Source organism: Cebus imitator, unplaced genomic scaffold (assembly GCF_001604975.1).
Source record: "Cebus imitator isolate Cc_AM_T3 unplaced genomic scaffold, Cebus_imitator-1.0 Scaffold249, whole genome shotgun sequence".
Classification (NCBI taxonomy): domain Eukaryota; kingdom Metazoa; phylum Chordata; class Mammalia; order Primates; family Cebidae; genus Cebus; species Cebus imitator.
In genome coordinates, this window is record NW_016107564.1 from 1,982,469 (window position 1) to 1,995,491 (window position 13,023).

The window sequence follows — 13,023 nt, forward strand, 5'->3', positions numbered from 1 at the left end:
GGCACAGCTAAACCGTATCAGTAGTTTTTACACCATTTTCTCGCTACACACTGGCTTACTACAGCCTGCAGGAGGTGAGAGCTCACCATAGCTGTCATTTCTCCTGAACCTTTGACTGTAGGAATCAACCTGTACCTGAGTCTGGATCACATGCTTTGCAGTGAGAACTTCATTCAAGCCACACAGCAAGCCAGCAGGATAAATAATAACATCCTCATTCTCTAGAGGAGGGGAAAACAGAGCCTCAAAGCAGGGAAGCAATTTCCTTAAAGTTACCCAGAAAATAAGTGGCAAATTTGGTATTCAAATATGGGTCTTTGGAGCTCACAGTCCACATTCATTCACTGATGTCTTAATAAATGTTTGTTCCTTCCAACTCTCTTCTGCAAATCTTGCCCCAACCTTTTGAAATGAAGAATTATTTGGAAAATGAGAAACCTGATTTTCTGCATCCTGGTAGCAAAGAATGGTTTGCCAATTCAGTTCAGGCACGTAACGCCAGAGGCAGAGCAACAGGAGAGCCTGGAAGTCTGACCTGTGCTTCTAGAGCTCTGATTGCCACATGATGAAAACTCAGGGCTGACATCACTAGTCTCCAGCCTCCCGAACATGAGCCCATGTGGAGAGAATGCTATAAGGGAAAAAATAATAAAGGTCATTTTAGAGTGAATGATAGGTATAATTAACGTTACTGACAATGAAAAGCTTAGTTGCTGAGAGACAAATGAGTCATCAGTGAGCTTGATGTTGAAACGACATGCCATCTTGTTGCTCAAATACTTACCTATTAGGGAAAAAAAAAAGCAATTTCCGGATCAATGCACACAAAATTCTGGGTTGAGAACACTAAGTAAAAAGTGGAGAAAAAAAATGCTTGTGTGTTCTATTTTCCACTTATGCATGTGCACAGCCACATTTATGTGTAATTTTGGGTTTACCATTCCCCTTTATGAGTTTTTATTGTCTCAATGTCTTAGCATGAAGGCCGTTCATAATCTGACCTTATCTTCCCTTCCTATGATCGCCCTCCCTAGTCTCTTCTCTAAACATCCAAATATTGCTTTGACATTCCAGATGTAGCTCTACCTAAACATGAAGACTGGCCTGGTCTCTGAATCAGAAATTCAGGCCATGAAAAGGCATGACCTGTTTGTTGAATGATGAGAAATTCAATGTATTCCCTAATTTTACTGGGTATGGCCTCATTCACCTCTCCACCTGGCAAGCATGTCCTCTCCGTATTGAGTCAATCACTTCTTTCTCCAGGTGTCCTCAGCACTTAGTTCATACATCTATTATTGAGCTCAACATGATGCATTGCATTACATATCTTTCCATCCCCCTAATATCTGATGTATCACTGAATTAACACATGGGGGCATCTTCCCCATTAAACCATGGGATTTGTGAGAGTAACATCTTTATATTGCTCATCTTTGCACGTCCCTCTGTGCTTGGCATAATATTTTGAACAAAATATGTGCCCAATAAATATTAACTAGATGTATTTGCCTCCATAAAAATTGCTTTTAATGATTACAAATTTGGCATTTGGTACCTCTTGTAAACAGAGGAAAGCTGATTATTTGATAACACAAAGATCTTACCAGACTGCAGGAGGGGTGTGAGGAAAAATATGTTCTGAACTGACACAGATGTTGCTGAATTAATAATTAAAAATCACATGGAATGTATAAATGATAGAATATAAAATGTCAAGGGGCAACGCAATGGTCTGTTTCCAATTGAAAAAGAATCATCTGCTCCACTAATGAAGTAGTCATTAGTCTTGGCCATAGGAAATTAATAGTTACCTTCCTGTAGTGACTTGCCATGTTCCAGCTATTTGCTGAGCCCTTTTGAATATTATCACATTAAATCCTCTCAACAGCCCTGTGAAGAAGGTCGTACTTGTATTATTCCCTTCCATTTTCCTTTTTGGAGATTAAGCTTGGGAGAAGTATGATAATTTGTCTAAAATTGCAGAGCTAGTAGATGAAAGAACTGGATTCAAATCAAAATATGTTGCTTCCAAAGTCCATACTCTAAACTAGTCTGCTCTGTAGGTAAAATAAGGATGTCAGGTGATGTTTCTCAGCTCAATGAGAAAGAGAATCATCTATTTCATAGACTTCCGTCTCTTCATCCCACAAGAGATAAAACTGAGACTCAAAATGATAAAGGAATGCAGGATCTTAAAATCTCATGGCTGAATTGAATGTTAAGATTCATCTAGTCAAATATTCCTACATCCACCTGCTGACGATGTCTAACAAGTTTGTTGAGATCAAATTCATACATCATACAACTCACCCAGTTTAAATTATAATTCAGTAGTTTTTTTTTTTTTTTTTTTTTTNCAATGGCGTGATCTCGGCTCACTGCAACCTCTGCCTCCTGGGTTCAGGCAATTCTCCTGCCTCAGCCTCCCGAGTAGCTGGGATTACAGGCACGCGCCACCATGCCCAGCTGATTTTTTTTGTATTTTCAGTAGAGACGGGGTTTCACCATGTTGACCATGATGGTCTCGATCTCTTGACCTCGTGATCCACCCACCTCGGCCTCCCAAAGTGCTGGGATTACAGGCGTGAGCCACCGCGCCCGGCCCCTCGTATGTTGATTACCACAATTTAATTTTAGAACATTTCATCACCCCCCCAAAGAAACCTCATATCCATTAGCTGTGCTCCACATCCCAGCCCCAACCCCAGGCTTAAGCAACCACAAATCTGTCTCCATGGATTTGCCTATTCCAGATATTTCATAGAAATTGAATCATACAATATGTGGTCTCCTGTGCTTGGCTTCTTTCACTTAGCCTAATATATGCTTTTGAATATCTTGAAGTCACCTCAATACATAGCAGCAAACTTTTGGCAGCAACAATGAGTGGTTGGTGGGTGAGGCATATTTCCCCCAAGTAATCTTCATTAGCCCCATCCCATAAGCTACCCCAAAATAAACATAAAATCTAAATTAGGAGAGTATGTTTGATATTTATTGTGGTTTGAATTGTGTTTCCCCCTAAAATTTGTATGTTGAAGTTAACCCCAATATCTCAGAATGTGAGCTCATTTGGAAATACAGGCTTTACAGAGGCAATCAAGTTAAAATGAAGTCATTACTGTGGGCTCATATGATGGGTGTCCCAGTCACACAGGGAGAATGCCAAGTGAAAACTGGGTTTATGCCACCACAAGCCAAGAAACTATCAGAAGTTAGGAAAGAGGCCCAAAACAGGTCCTTCTCTGAGATGAAACCAACCCTGCTAATGGCTTGATTTTGGACTTCTGGCCTCCAGAACTGTGAGAGAATCCACTTCTGTTGTTCAGGCAACTCAGTTTGTGGTACTTTGTTGTGGCAGCCCAAACAAACTAATACATTTAAACACAGCTTCTGCACAAATTTCCTACTCATCTTCTCCCTGACAAGTACATTGCTACCCTGAGGCTCCTCCTCAGGCAAAATCTGAAAGTCAACATTTCTTTAAAATCAAATCCATGAGATTTCCACCTAAGCCTGGCCTTCTTCCAGAGCTCCCTACTTTAGGCAATGGCAACACTCTCCAAACAAATATGCAAGCCAGAATTCCAGAATCATCATTGTCTTCTCTTTTATGCCTACTTTCTCACCACACCACACACACACACACATGCACACACACACATTTTAAGTCAAGAGTATTTCGCAAGAGAATTCTATCAAGCCTATGAAGACAAATCAACCAAATACCTTTTAGAATGTTCCAGATCATGAAAGCCTAAACCTCGCCATTCCTTCATAAAGCCAGAAAAATATTAGCATCTGAAAAAACAAAAGAACAAAAAGAAAATAATAGAAGCTTAATAAAGAATCTCTATACAAACCCTAGCTAAGATAGTAGATTGCATAATCCATGGGTGTTTAAAAGAATAATATAGCATGACCAAATACAAATTGATTCAGGAATGCAAGCATACTTCCTTTTACTCTACTGGCCCACAATGTTATCATACGAGAAAATTAGAAATGGCCAACATGATTTGCCTGTTAAAACACTTCATTGCACTTTATAACCTCTTCTACTCTCAATATTTTAAAATATTTTTTCATTTTTTTTCAGGAATCATTAAAAGTCCTTTGGCACCAGGGACCATGTTTCCCCCCCTCCCTTTTAAATACACTAATGGCTTTGCCAAACTTTAATCTACTGAAATGTCTCTCTGCACAGAGTCTCTTGCCAATATAGATGTAGAAAACAGGCTCACTGCCAACATCTAATGGAGGCAACCCATTATGTAATAGTCAGAAACAACCTTTCTCACCTAGGAATTTGAGTTTGAAAGCCAAAAATACATTTCCTGGAAAAAAATTTTGAAAAATTATGTCAGGGCTGAAATTCAACCCAACTCAATGTACTGCTGTGATTATCTATTGCTATGTAACAAAACTACCCAAAATAAAATCATCTATTATTGTCCTGTGGGTCGACTGGGCTCCACTGGTAGGTTCTTCTGTTGGGTCATGTGGTTGTAGTTGTTTGGTCATTGAGCTGACTTAAAGGCTTTCCTAAACTATGGCCCCCAGATGGCTCACACACATGGCTGACAGTTGATATGTGCTGTTGGCTGGGAGCACAATAGAGGTCATTGACCAGGGTGCCTGTTGCAACTTGGGGCATTCAAGGCTGTCAGGTCAGCTCAGGACTGCAACAGGCACAGCAGCCAACGGCTGGCTGAGATGGTCTCATTGTTGTCTCCATTACATCCTCTATAACACAAAGATACATCATTGAAAGCCCTTTAGACTCATGGAAGAATCCTATGACATTTAGAAGTCTTGTTCTTTGTCCTGTGTGAAGACCTCTAGAACCACCTTCTGACATCCTTGGAGGCTAGTTAAGTAATTGGCTTTCAGTTGGTCAAGCCTGAGTTCCCAACTGAGTAGTTTTGTCAACTTTCTAAACCGCTTCTGTACGCCACCTCACAAAGTTGTGGTAAGGTTAAAGAAGAATAAAATGTGTGTGGTACTTTGTACACTGCCTGGTATATGATGATATGTTAATAAGTGGTATTATTAATATTGCCATTAACATGGCCATCATTGTTTGAAGGGAAAAGAAAGGCTATATTTGAAATAAAAGAGACTATTTTATATTTTGAGCATGGATAGACTAATATACCATATTATGTCCCTCTTTTATGTTGTCATGGGTTCCGTTTTTATATAAAAGGATCAATGACACATTCAGCTTACATTATCTCATTTTTTCTTGTCTGAACATATATCTTACTCTGTAGATAGTAAAAAAAAAATTATAAAAAGGAGAAGGGGTATGTGTGCATATGTTGCATATGTGTTTGTGTGTCTACATTCTGGGGATACTTACTTAGATGAAATGAGACCCTTATCTGTCTTTGAAACCTCACTTATCCTTGAGGCCTCCTTTGCCTGTTAATTTCCTGGTGCAAACTTCCCCTCCCAAACCTCCCTACAGGTGTCTCTTTCCTTGATATCACACAGTGTGGCTGTACCTCTGTCAGAGCTCTCACTATAGCTTGAGTTGTGTTGAGGGACCTGGGCATGTGTTATTGTCCCCAGTGGGCCAAATGTTACTTGAAAGCAAAGACTGACCACCCCCCGACCATGAATCTCTTCACCCTGATTCAATCACTAGCTCTAGTACATGCCAAATAGTTGTCTGTTGAATTAAATGTGGTCCAACTTCCTCATTTTATGGTTGAAGGAACTCAAACCCAGACAGATCTAAGACTTGCCTAGGGTCACACAGCCAAGTCAGAACTAGAATCTCAGCTCCTTCTTCCCCAGTAAGTGCCTGTGTGCTCTACCAGCCAATGCTGTGGCCTGCTGGGACATGTGGGGCAGGTGGACAGTGGGACCCAAGGAACAAGGTATGTTTGTCTGCACATGGGATTGTAGACAGGTTCTCTGAGGATACTTCATAATAGCCTTCCCACCACAAGCCCTAACTACTGGTGTGGACCCATAAGGAACAGCATGGCCTACATTGAGAACAGAGTTTTACAGCTGGAAATGGCAATGACAACAGACATTGGAGATGGCATAGCAGAAAGGCACTGGACCCAGAGTTGAGCAGGTCTGGGTTTCAATTCTCTTTCTTCTGCCTCTAGCTGGTTGATCATATGTAAATCACTTCTCTTTTTTGAGTCTCAGTTTTCTCATCTATTAAGTGAGAGTTATAATATCTACTTGGAAGGCACAAAATAAGTGACCAGCACAGGAGGCCATTGTGTATTAATATTTTTGACAATAACAGAGTGTTCTGATTGTCCATAAATTCAGGTTTGCTGTCACACCAAATATCTATCCACAATTTCCTCTTCTCTGCCCCTGTATATAAGGCCTAGAGGCCTTAGCCCTTTGCTTCCTGATTGCATAAGGCCTTTTACTGGAGTTCTTAAGGAATCAACTTTGGAGAGGCTCTAAGTGTCTAGGAGTGGAGACGCCTTCCACCCTAGGAGTTCCTGGCTACTTGGGGATTTCATATTCCCTTTCAACCTCTTCTCTAGACTCTCTGTCTGCTACATATTTGCTTGAAAGAGACATTCGAATAAGGCATTTATCAAAGGACAGTATATTAAACAAGGTACCACTATATACTTGTGCTAGGCACCCAGAGAAAAGCACCATTAGTAGGATTTAGAAGTGTTTACTACCTCTCGGAAAAGATGATACTTAAGCTGTGCTTGAAGGAGGGGTACAGCTAGTATCAATGGGTTGGTCAACTCACATGTGGTAGTTCTCAATAAAATGAGCAGGATACAGTGTAGGTGCTACAGAAAGATAGCATGGTATGGTATGAAGGTTGGGCATAGTTTAGATGGATGCTGGAAAACTGCAAGGATGACCCCAGTTTTTCCCCTGCCCCCTACCCACTTTCTTTGCTATGCAACTTTGCAGTGCCCTCTTACTCTGATAATGGCCAGGACATGCTCATCTGGTGATAACAGAGGCACAGAAAAGCAAAGCCCAAAGTTCAAGGCCATTTGAAGATACAACTTTTGTCAGATCTGCTAACAACTCATTGTCCAAAGCAAGTGGCATGGTTTAGTCCACTCTCAAATAATGAGACAAAAAAGTGGCATGAGTGAAATAGGCCCTGCGAGCCAACAGATGTGTACACAATGGTACAGAGAGGAAGACCAAGGTTCAGCTAGCTCCCCTAGCCTGCTAGCTCCTGTCTTCCTGCCCAGCCAACTTTCACTCATCTGCACAATAGAAACTGAGGGAAAGGCATGGTACAGGATGCTTTTGATCTCTTGGAAGTTCTATTTCTTCCCTCTCACTCATTGTGACTTGAATAGGTCACTGTATCCTGCTTGTCCTCCTTCATTTGTCTTTAAAGTAAATCTTTGCTCTCAACTCATCCCATTTTTTTAAGAGCTCAGTGAACACAGGACACTCAACAAATTGCCAGTGGCTCCTTATGACCAATCAATAAATTCCAAACTCTTTAGCTAGATAATCTAAGAACTTTCTAACCTGTAAGCTATTTATATTCTGATTTGTATTGGGGCTATTTCCACAGAAATCTTATCTTTACTACTCAATTGTTAGCTTCTTCACAGAAGGGATTGGAAGTTATCTAGTATTTATCAGAGAGCTCCTCTTATAACAAGCAGTTAATATATTTTTGACTCTGTGTTAAGATAAAGCACTGAACAGCTTCAAGACATGATGAATGTAATCATCTCCGTAGTAGACAGAGCACTCGGCTTGGAGTTAGAAGACCCTGCTCCAGGTACTGATTGCTTCTTGCCACTTGGTGATGTTGGAAGTATCATTTATTCTCCCTGAGTGTCAGTAATCTCAAGTGATAGAAGGAAGTGATAATTGCTTATTGTAAAAAATGAAATGGCAAATAAAGAAAAAAAAGTTGCAGTATAACTTAGAAAGAAATGTCACTAGAATTGTTATTGAAACCAGAGACTTTGAAGGACCCAAGTTTGTCACTACCAGACCTATGATAATGCAGAGTTTAGTAGGGCTTTCTTTCCACTAAACTCAGTTAAACAAATGATCTTTTGCAAAGCTAAAGTCATAATTTTATTTCAACAAGTTATAGGTCTTAAAACTAGAAGTAACATCAATGAGTGAAAGGTTTTAGATGAGATAGATGAATGGGATTTGTTAGAGGTAAAAAGTAATGGGGAAGAAGGTATCATTATGCCCACTTTACAGCCCATGGATGCCAAATGATTTATACAAGCTAGCAAGCTATAAACCAAATATTGTATTAAATATCTCAGGAAGGAATAAATATATATATATATATATATATATATATATATATATATTACACACACACACAGCCATGTTTAGTTACTCACAGAGCATAGGAAAAATTTCTTGGACTGCTTCAGGCTGTCAAGATATGAATCTCCCAAGGAATAGTGTTGAAGTGAAGGAACCTTTCACTAATGGCAAAGTCAGCCAAGAATTTCCCATGTGAAAATGTATTAGTAACCAACACAATTTGGCATCATTGCAGAAATAAAGACTTTTGTCTTATCCTATCAGGAAACCAAGCTCACCAAACTTATGAGAGTCTTGATATAGTCTAAACCTTTCACTCCACTGGATACCCAAAGCTCAGGTGGCTTAACAATGGAGAGACTCTCTATCTCACCAAGTAAGCCTTTTATTGCTTTGAGGAGAGATTGCAAGTGCTGAGAGAGGAAGAGGAGAATCATGGGTGCAATAAGGAGTTCTACTTTCTATCCTATGCTTTTTTCCATTCAGGTTTTGCAGATATCTTGTTCAAAGTAGTTCCATTTCCTCTTGCAGTTTCCTCCTAACTGCCCCTGAGATCTCTGCTGGCAAAAGAGGGAGTGACTCTAAATAGCCCAGGCAATGTTCTTAATGGTCATTCAATTTAAAACTCCAACTGTAGCTGTACCTCAGCCATAGTGGCCTTGTACCTCTTGGTTATGAACAGCCTTGACAGTAAGTAAAGGATATGGCTGCCTTCATATCAACAAATGGAAGGCTTGAGCAGGCCTTTTGGTGAGGAAACATTTCCCTTTTACCTACGTCTGCCTGAAATTCATTCAGTACTCAGATGATCTTAAAGATCATCTGGCCAATCATCCAAATTTCCAAATAGGGAGGCAGAGTCCCAAAGAGATGAGGAAACTTGTCCAAGATTATCCAGCAAATTAGCAGCAGAGTAAATACAGAGTAAATACAGAACCAAGTTCTCACCACCCTAGTCCAGCCCACTTTCTGGGAGTCCACACTTGTCTCCCCAGTTGCTTAGTCACAGCATCTCAGCATGGATTGGTGGAGCTCATAAGCCACCTCCCTGGGCTGGACACTAAAGGGAAAGGTGAGTCAGAAGTGACCTCCACCCACTATGTTTGCTCAGTCTACACAGAGATATAGAAAACAAAGACAAACATAGCCCAGTGGAGTAAGTGCTTCAGTGGAGGCTTGCTCAAGTGCTAGGGGAGAACAGAAGAGAGAAAACTCCCTATGGGGAGACAGAGTTGAAGAGGCCTCTGTGAAAAGACAGCAACTGAGCTGACTTTCAAAGGACAAATGCAATGTAATGAGAATATAAAGGAATATATATAATGAGTTATATATATACAATCAGTTGTGTTCATAGAACCCTGAGAAGGCTCTATATACGCCATCTCTTGAAGACAAAAGGATGAGAAATTCTAGAAATGGACCAAAACCAGATCTTGAATTACCTTCTATATCATGATAAAGGACATGTGTTTTAACTGGGAGGCAAGGGGAAGTACACTAGTTTGCTAGGGATTCCATTAACAAAGGACCACAGACCTAGTAGCTTAAGGGACAGAAATGTATTGTCTCATAGTTCTAGGGGCTGAAAGTCTGAGAACTGGGTGTCAACAGAGTTGATTTCTTCTAAGACCTGTGAAGAAGAATTTTTGTCATGCTTCTCTCCTAGCTTCTGGTGGTTTGCTGGCAATTATCCCAATCTCTGCACTCACCTTATGCTCTCTCCCTGTGTGCATGTCTGTGTTAATATTCTGCTTTTGTGTAAGAACACTAGTCAAATTGGATTAGTACTCTTCCTAATGATTCTAATATGATTATCTCTGTAAAGACACTGTCTCCAAATGAGGTCACATTCTGAGGTACTGAGGGATAATACTCCAACATACCTGTTTGGAGGGACACAACTCATTCGGTAACAAAAAGTGTTTGAAGAGGGGGAATCTCTTAGATATGCGTGCAAGGTTGAACATAATGTACACCATACAGAAGATAGATTGGAAAGAAGTATGTCTGGAGGCAGCAAGACCAGATTTAGTGTCCAGGTAAGAGGGCATAAGAGCTAAATTCTCAGCAGCAGTAGCAAAATATAGTGGAGGGCTTCAGGTCAACAGATTGCTAGCTAACTCTTTAGGTAGCCACTAACAGACCAATCTAATGCTGGAGATGAGGGAGAGTGAGATATTTAACAGGTCTCTGAAGCTTTCAGCTTGAGTAAATTGGAAGAATGGTGACACCATCTACTAAAAAAATGAAAAGAAGGAAAAGAGCAGATTTTAGATAAGGGAGACGAATTTTAGTCTCGGGATTCTTGAGTCCAAATCGTCCACATGCATCCAAATGAAAATATTGAGTAGGCAGCTGGAAGTACGAGAAAGAATGGGATTTTTTTTGCCACAGTTATTTCAGAGGACCTACTAAGTAAGTGGCAGTTGGCTGAGATTTTGAGAAATAAATGTGAATGACAGCAGCCATTCTTAGCTGCATAACTAATCCCTCAGCTCTGTTTTCTGCTTTCTTCATGGCAAATTCCTGATTTTGTTCAAATGCTTGTTTGCCCATGTGCTCAAGGAAGACAGCTCTAGCCTAGACCCAGGAAGAGAAAAGAAAGGAAGGAAGGAAGGAAGAAAAGAAGGTAAGGAGGGAGAAGAGGGAAGGAAGGAAGGGAGGAAGGGAGGGGTGAAAAATAAGAGGGAAATAATAAGAAAGGAGAAGAAACTAGAAAAAAGATTCTGTTTAATGAACCAAGAAAGTCATTAACTTACAAAGTTGATAAAATCTCAAGTGAATATCTGATTTAGCCCTCTGATTTCAGAAGGGTCAGATATTAATCGGTCTATTTTAAAGCCTTCATATCTGGTGTTTCTACTCAAAAAAAGATTTGCATTCTATCCTTTTTTTCAGCCATTCTTTTAACCTACTCTCCCTGCTCTTTCTCTTTCCTGTTTTTTCTTTCCAATTTTTAGACATCCAAAAGTTGCTTTTTTTTTTTTCCTTTTCCCACTCACATTTCCTTATGTCACTTTCTTGTCCAGGAACATGGCTTTCGCTCTGGTATATAGTATTAAATATGTCTTAACAAGAAGAGAATACAGGGAGGAGAGTTTGAAATCCACGAAGTGTGATTTGTGCATAGGAATGATATACTGACTACAAAGAGATGGTTGAAAAGATTGAGTCAAGTTGGAGCCATTTTTACTAGTAAGGAAGCATCCATGGCCACAAAGTCAGCTTAGAAAATACAATGTTCTCATACTATTCCTCTGCCCCTTGCCCAGTGCAGACATAACTAATCCATCATGGTACTCATTTTCATTTGACACTAGAATCAGCCTTAAGTCCCTTCTCTTTGTATCTCTTTAGGTAGCCACTAACAGTAGCCAATATGGCATGCATGATGAAACATTTTGCCATTCTGGACCCAAAGTCTGCAGTAGGCTGAAGCAAGAGGATTTAGCAATTGGGTTGAGATATCAAATGAATTGTCTATGTTACATAATCATGCATTCATTTACCCATTCCACAAGTTTTTATTAAATGTCATCTCTATATGTTGAACACTGTCATAAATAAGGCACAGTTGTTCTAGGAATTGGGCTAGTTATTGAGGTAGGTAAGTTAGCAAATCTTCACCATCTTGGATTATGGACACTTAGCTAGAGTTAACCTACGTAGGTTCTGGAAGCGTAGAGTAGGTCCCCCAAACCCAGCCTTGGTGACAGTAGAAGTGAATGGTACCCTTTGGGATTGGGCAACACTGCAACCCCAGCTTACAGTATAGACAGAGTACTTTACCCACTTCTATCTTCTGCTGTTCCTACCACATTAGCATTTCTTTTTGCCCATTCTATGCATATCTCACTGTATGGAGCTCCATTAGTTCCGGTGGCAGCTCTTCACTCAATAATTCATTCATTCAGCCGATCATTCTACAATATTGATTGAGCCTTCGTTAGGTATCAGATACAATACTGATTGAACTTTCATTAGGTATTAAAAAAGGGGTTCCTTCTTAACAAAACAAGGTCTCTATGCTGAAGGTGCTTATATTTTACTAAGAAAAGGCACATAATAAATAAATCAATAAGAAAAACATTAGATTGTGATGAGTTCTGGGACATAAGTAAAACAGAATGATGTAACCAGGCCCATTTTCATTTCAGAGGTCAGTGAAGTCCCCTAAGGAGATAACATTTTAGGAGAGACCTGAATGATGAGAAAAACTCAGACAGGCAAAGTTCCTGAGAAGTCTGTGGCAAGCAACGGAAACAATAAACACAGGGGGCCTGTATCCTTCCCATGCAGCTTCTGCATCCAACCTTATTGCCTCTTTGATCACTTGGCCCAGGGACAGACCTCAAGATACCCAGTGACTTTAAGAACAATGCCATGATCACCCAGCTTCTCTGTAATAGATTCTTTATCACATCACCATTTTAATCACCAATTTAAACATAAGCACTGGCCATGAGGACTTTAGCCATATGACCCTTACCTTCCTAAGATCACCCTTCTTTAACTCTTGATCTTAGTCTTAGTTGCTCCCCTAGCTATTCAACAGGTGGGGAATTTTATCTTGCCCTGGAGTTCTGGATTAGAAAGAAGGTAGCATCCTGGAAGTTTTCCTCTTGGAAGACCATTCCACCAAGATAGCAAGCCCTCGTCTTCCTCATTGCTCTATTTCAAAATTCCTCCCGGGTACTAAATGTTAGTTGAGGGTCAGAGGCATGCTTTAATGAAGAGCCACGAATC

At 40.2% G+C, this 13,023-nt stretch overlaps 1 long non-coding RNA gene across 1 annotated transcript in view; it reads right to left on the reverse strand.

Annotated features, from left to right (window-relative positions):
• LOC119466995 overlaps positions 1 to 13,023 on the reverse strand; it is a 25,675-nt gene continuing 12,652 nt past the window's right edge. Inside the window, exons 3-4 of the long non-coding RNA XR_005195506.1 lie at positions 3,733 to 3,804; positions 1 to 631 (exon numbers count right to left, since the gene is read on the reverse strand). This is a non-coding gene — a long non-coding RNA (uncharacterized LOC119466995). The remainder of the gene's footprint in view (positions 632 to 3,732; positions 3,805 to 13,023) is intronic.